The sequence below is a fragment of the Lygodium microphyllum genome, chromosome 9 (genome assembly GCF_053477565.2).
Source record: "Lygodium microphyllum isolate KBCC chromosome 9, Lygodium_microphyllum_v1.1.10, whole genome shotgun sequence".
NCBI lineage: Eukaryota > Viridiplantae > Streptophyta > Polypodiopsida > Schizaeales > Lygodiaceae > Lygodium > Lygodium microphyllum.
The window spans coordinates 61,248,939-61,255,953 of record NC_141143.1 but is presented as its reverse complement, the minus strand read 5'-3'; positions in this window follow the sequence as shown (position 1 = coordinate 61,255,953).

Below are 7,015 nucleotides of genomic sequence, written 5' to 3'. Positions count from 1 at the left end.
ATGATGGACATCCAGAGGCTACAACAGGGGCCTCACAAAGTGTACAGAGGCTGTAGTACAAGGATAACTGAGGAGCTTACAAGTTTATGTCTGAGGCATTAGGGCTAGAAAATACACATCTAAAAAAGTTTGTCTAAATAGAAGGACTGGTGAGGTTTGTCCTTCTCCTGGTGATCTTCTTCCTTTTCTCTGTTTTCTTCTTCTTCTTTGACTGCAACTAGATAGGCCTTTTGGGACCTTTTTTTGGCATGGCAGAACTTCTCGGTGTGTTCAGTCCTTTTGCAGAAATCACAGAAGAGCTTATCCTTCTTGCCTTTGTACCTGTTGCTAACATATAATGCATGCTCATCTCTAGAGGTACTTGGTTCTTCCTTAGTTTTTAGCTTCTTTTACTCCTCTAAAAGTGATGCCTAGATATCAACAAGTTCAGGGTTTGGCATATTAATTAAAGTTGATGATACATTATTATATTCAGGAGGCAAACTCTTAAGTAGAACACCGATGCAAACATCTTCTTCCATTTTAATGTTGATTCCTACAAGTTGGGTTAGAAGTCCTTCCATGTAATTTAGATGTGTGGCAAGTGATGTGCTGGACTTCATTTCAAGCTTGAAAAACTCAATCGGGAGACCATACTTTGATGATTTAGACTGTGCACCGAACAAAGTGTCAAGTCTCTTCCATGTATCCTGTGAAGTCTCATAGTTATCCACATGGTGGATATAGCTGTCGTCTAGCTCCTGTTTGATAATGGCCTGAGCCTTATCATTGTTCTTTTGCCAAGTGATAGCAAGATCCACATCACAAGGCTTCTTTTCTTTTCTAGTGGTAATGGCCCAGAGGCCCTTCTTCATTAGGATCAATCTGCCAGGTATGAAACCCGACTCCTTTGAAACAGGAATTTGGAGAATCTTTGCCCATGTTTGACTTGAGGGACCAGCATCAAATCAGCTTCAGACTTATCAAATTTAAGCAGCAGAAGAGTTGGTTGAGATGTGTCAAGAGATACAAGTGTTTAGATCACTAAAAATGAGTGTCAATAGACACTATGTTTCTTCCCTGAGTCTTTTAAACCTCAAAAATCCTTTAAGTTCTTTTAGATTCAAATCTTCCCTTCTTGATTTGATGCTGGGACCTTCAGATCTGAGTGGCAGTGGGTTGTTCCAGTGGGGCAAAAGAGAGAAAATGATGAGATGTTTGAGCTTGGTGACTATGGCTATCCTATCAAAACAGGGACCAACGACTAGTAAATGAGCTCCCACGAGCTCCACAGGTCGAATCTGCTCAAACCCTTTGAGATGAAGGACCCTCACTAATGGGTCTAACTCGCCCTAAGAGGGTTTGTACTCATTTTTCCCGATTTGAGAGATCTAAGCCTTCAAACCGGTCGCTGTCAAAACTTATTCACGCTAACCTTGGGAAAGTCTAGTGCTATTAGGAACATTGCCTTAATGGGGTCATTCTGTGCTCATTGGAATACTACCTCAGTCTGCAATTTGTACTCAATCATCCATCTTTTAGCCTGGACGATTTTAGAAAAGATTATTGAGAATCAAGCTCATGATCAGTATCACTAACATAACCGACCTTATCTAGATAATTGTCATCTTAGCTATCACTCTATATGTGTGTTGTAATAACTGAGTCAAACAGGCTCAACTACAGTTAGTAGTACAGTCAGTTAGTGACCTAGTGTGTTTATCAGTTATGTGTGATTAGACTTTGGTAAGCATTATGGAAGAATGAGAAGAAGAGAACAATGAGAGTACACAACTCTTTGTTACAGCTCCATGTCTTTGTCTCTCTCTCTCTCTGAATCTTGAACATGGTATCAGAGCCTGAACGCCTGAAGCCTGAAGGCTTGGCAGTGGCCATTTGACACCAAGACATCAAATCTGAAGAAAATGTCATGAAAGGAGACTATGCTTGTAAAAAAAATTTTTGCAAAAGCCATATCTTGCTATAAAAATGGATTTTGAAGAAACGGAATGCATGCTTGAAGACCGTTTCAATGTGATCTACAACTTTGCAGCATAAATTTTTTTCAAATTCCTCATAGATTTTGAGATATTCAACACAGACCCGTGTAGACTAGTTGTTTACTGCAGTAAACAATAGGTGGTTCTAGGGTACTGGTGGCTTTCATCCTAACAATGTATATGCCCTTATTATCATGCATTTGAGCATGGCATTGGAGTGTTAAATGCTCAGTTTTGGAGCTTATTTGCAGGCTAGAAATAGTGAACTGGTTAGTTTCCTAAATTTGGAAACAATATACCTATAGGGTTGAAGTATCTATGATGCTTATTTGCTACTAACAAATGCTTGTATCATACCACTTGAGTTATAGATACTTTTTGGGATACTGTGAGTGCTGAAAGTGCAAAGTTTGGATTGATTTGTTGCTGGTTATATCGGAGTATTGACTAGTTATTTCTTTGTAGGAAGGATAGCTATCATCTTTACTTGATATACATGCAATATATTTTGACCGGTTGGACATGTATCAACTCTTGCATAGAGTGGCAACTGAATGAAATGTTTTGGGGCTGTTTTGAGGTCTAAGTACTCTTGTTTTAATAGAGAAAATATTGCTAGTTAAAGCTATGGAATGGCTGTATTTGGTACTGCTACTACTTGCATATAGTACAAACATTGATGCTTGTTTGGTCACATATTGAATCCCCAATGTATTGGGACATGTCTATGGTGGTTTAAGGATATTTTTGAGCTGAGAATACCTTGATTATTGCAGAGTTTATGCTGCTAGTCATAACAAGCTGCTTACCTATCATCAAATGTGGAAAAGTCTTGTGAATGTCAACATTAGTTTTATGCATCTATTGATGCTTGTATGGACATAATTTGTGTCTAGGATATTTTGCCACTACCATAGAATGTTTTGAACTGATTTGAGCTTGGTTTATGCTCAGTTGATTATGTTTTCTCATTATTGGAATACAATTTATAGCAAGCAAGTTGTCAAGAAATTTGGTCCTGAACTACAGGAAGTCTATTCCTGAACTGCAGGAAAACTGCTCCTGAACTGCATGAAGACTATTTCCGAACTACAAGAAGTCTATTTTTGAATTGTAGGAAGAATAATCTTGAACTATAGGAAAACTGTTCCTAAACTGCAAGGAGTTAAGCACTTACAGATTGCATATAGCGTTCAATACCTTAGTTGCAAATATGGAAAATGCTCAAAGCACTAACAATATCACTCAAATTGTGGAAGAGAAGCTTGATAACAAAAAATTTTCTCTATGGAAGTTCAGGATGCAAATTTATTGATTAGCAGTGGCTATTGGGATTTATGTGGGGGGGGGGGGGGGGGAGCTGAAGCTAGAACTCGAATTGTTTGAATAGAATCTGATACAAGAACAATGGAGAGCTCACCGACAGTGGTTGGAAAGAGTGAGTAAAATACTACATTGGTTTTCTTTATGCATTTTTTATGCGATGGCTATGCAGATTACCAATTGCTATTGCCCAAAGGATGCTTGGGATGCACTCATAAAGAATTATGGTAACGTCACGCATACAAGAAAGATACAGCTGAAGCAGCAGTTCAACAACATGTCTAGGAATGACCGAAGCATTCAAGCATACACAATGAAAATAAAGGCCATAGCTGACTAGCTGGCTACTATTGGTTCTTGTGTTTCAGAGGATGATATGATTGCAATGACATTAAATGGGTTAGGCAAGGAGTATAAGGCATTTGATACATCTATTTCTATGAGAAAAAAACCCCCTGATTGGAATGAGTTACTTGCACTGCTACTACATGAAGAAGTAAAGCTTGGCTTAAATACAGGCTCAAGTACATCTCAAGGCAGAGACAATGCCTTTTACTCTAGTCAACAAAAGCTAGAGGTGGTAGAGCGCTCGTGGAGCTTTTCGGGGTCGAGGAGACACTCAAAACACATATGGAAAACAACATCAAAATGCTTGGCATAGCTCAAATATGCAAGGACAACGAGGATTTGGAGCCTTTAGAGGTAGGGGGAGATCACCTAGAAGTAGAGGTGGTTCCTAGCAGTCGCCTAAGTAGTGTAGCAAGGATAAAGACTATCATTATTGCGGAAGATATGGGCATATGGTGAAGGATTGTCATAAAAAGCAAGTTGATATAAAGGAAAAAGGCAGGCAACATTGACATTATGCATCTTCCAGTGGTACTCAGGATGACCAGGGAGATAGACTATTTGCTATGCAGCATGTATCAAAGAATATGTCTAAGGAAGGCAAAGATAAGAAATGGTACATAGACTCAAAAGCATCCAATCATATGACTCCTCATGGTGAATGGTTTGATTCTCATGGATTTTTATGTACTGGTGATGATACACAACATGATATCCAACATACAGGTGTGGTTCCATTGCTCATGCATGATGGCAGAAAGAAGAGCCTACATGATGTACTACATGTACATTCTATTACCAAGAATTTATTGTCGGTTGGATAGATGGCAGAACAGAATCTACAAGTCAAATTCAATAGGGATGGTTGTTTTGTTGAAAAATATGGCAATGGTTGTAAATTGATTGCTAAAGGCAAGAGAGACGGCAAAAAGTTTACTTTGGATGCATCTATCCCGGAATTGAAGGCAGCCATGTTTGCCCATGATAATGGAGTAGTTCAGGATGTAGAAATCTGGCACAAATGCATCGGTCGTGTTAATGTATAGAAGCTAAAAAATATGCAGCAGAAAGATGTTGTACTTGACTTGCTGAAGTTCAAGTACACTGATCCTAGACATGTATGCTCTACTTGTCAATTTGGGAAACAAGTGATATTTCCATTCATGAAACATGTTAGAAATAGTTCTCGACCTTTGCAGTTGATACGTTTGGATGTATGGGGTCCTGCCCATAATGCATTTTTTGGCAGTGATAGGTATTATGTATCCTTCATTGATTATTTCAGCTGATACACATGGCTATATATTCTGAAGCACAAGGATGAGGTGCTCGATGTCTTTAAGGACTTTAAGAAGCATGCTAAAAATGAACTTGGATGTTATATCTCATGTTTGAGATTTGATGGAGGTGGAGAATATGTATCCAGAGAGTTTGACAGGTACCTTGCTAAATATGGCATAAAAAGGCTACTCACATGCGTTACACACCTCAGTAGAACAAGGTGGTAGAGAGAAAAACCGGGTGCTTATGGAAGCTGTCAGGGCAATGCTTAATGAAAAGAATTTGCGAAATGTTTATTGGGTTGAAGCAATGGTTATTGCAGTTTATGTGCTAAACCAAACACCTATAGAGCTGGGATTCATGATTTGACTCCTTATGAGAAACTATATGGGCACAAGCCTAACATTAGTCACCTAAAAGTATTTGGCTACATTTTCTACGTACATGTGCCTGATGAAAAGAGGAAGAAGTTAGACCTGAAAGCTGTCAAAAGTGTTTTTCTTGGCTACGCACAAGAGAGAAAGGCTTACAAATGCTATGATCTGTCCACTCGCGAAACCATGATCAATAGGGATGTAGTTTTTTATGAGCTAGCCTCATGGTATGGTAATCCAAATGCAGTGGTCTCTGATGGACCAGCCAACCCTACTTATGTTGAAAATTATCCTTTAGCTAGTACGTCTATGAGTGGACCGATAGGTGATGGTTCATCTATAGTTAGTCCTTGGATAGGACGACTCTATAGTTGTGCTACTGCATCCAATGACACGGATATTTCAGTGAGGGGGAGATTGGATAAAGGCAAAGAAAAGATGTTTGACGATGTGGCTAGCCCTCTTACATCTACATATGAGTCACCTGTCAGTGATAGTCTTGATAGTGAATTGGGCATACCATGAGTTATGATGCATGGTGCGAGGCAAGCTTGAAATGCTCGCATAAGCACTTATATCAGCTTGGTTTTCAGATAGGTCATGCATATCACAGCATATTTTCAAAGAAGATAGAGCATGGTTATGTTTTTCTGGTGGTTTATGTTGATGATTTGATCATGGGATTGCTGAAGGCTGAATTCAAAGTCAAGGATCTTGGTGAATTGAAGTACTTTCTTGGGATTGAGGTTGTGGCTACACTTCAAGGCATATGACTATTACAAAAACAATATGCTCATGATATGTTGTTGAAATATGGCATGATGGAGTGTAAAGCCATGGAAACACCATTGGATTAGAATGTCAAACTTGCAGTTGATTTTGGGACTGAGATCAAGAATGTCACTATGTACAGACAAATGGTGGGTAGCTTGATTTACCTTATTATTACCCGTCCTGACTTGAGTTATGCAGTGGGGTTGATTAGCCAGTTTATGCAGAAACCTCATAAGCCACACTTAGATGCAGCCAAGAGGATTATGCAGTATGTGAAGGATACTGCTGATTATGGGCTCTTTTATGAGCATGGGAAATCATTCGACTTGACAGGTTATACGGATGCTGATTGGGCTGGTTGTCTCTATGATAGGAGGTCAACGAGTGGTTATGTTTTCAGTTTGGGCATCAGTATGATCAATTGGAGTAGTAAGAAGCAACCGATAGTTGCTTTATCTAGTACAGAGGTAGAATATAGGGGTGCAGCCTTAGCGGCATACGAAGCAGTTTGGCTTGTGAAACTGCTACATGACTTGGGTATATAGTTAGACAGGAAAGTCACATTGCAATTTTACAATCTCAGTAGTGTGATGTTGGCTAGCAACCCTGTCTATCATGCTAGATCCAAACACATAGAAGTTCATTACCATTTTATCAGAAAGATGGTACTTGCTAGAAAGATTGATCTACTCCATGTGAAGACAGAAGACCAAGTAGCAAATATCTTTACCAAATTACTTGATAAAGAGAAGTTTTTGCATTTCAAGGAGCTACTTGGAGTATAGCAGTTAGCTTGAGCTTGAGGGGGAGTGTTGAGAATCAAGCTCATGATCAGTATCACCGACATAACTGAACTTATCTAGACAGTTGTCGTCTTAGCTCTCACTCTACATGTGTGTTGTAATAACTGAGCCGGTCAAACTCAACTACAATTAG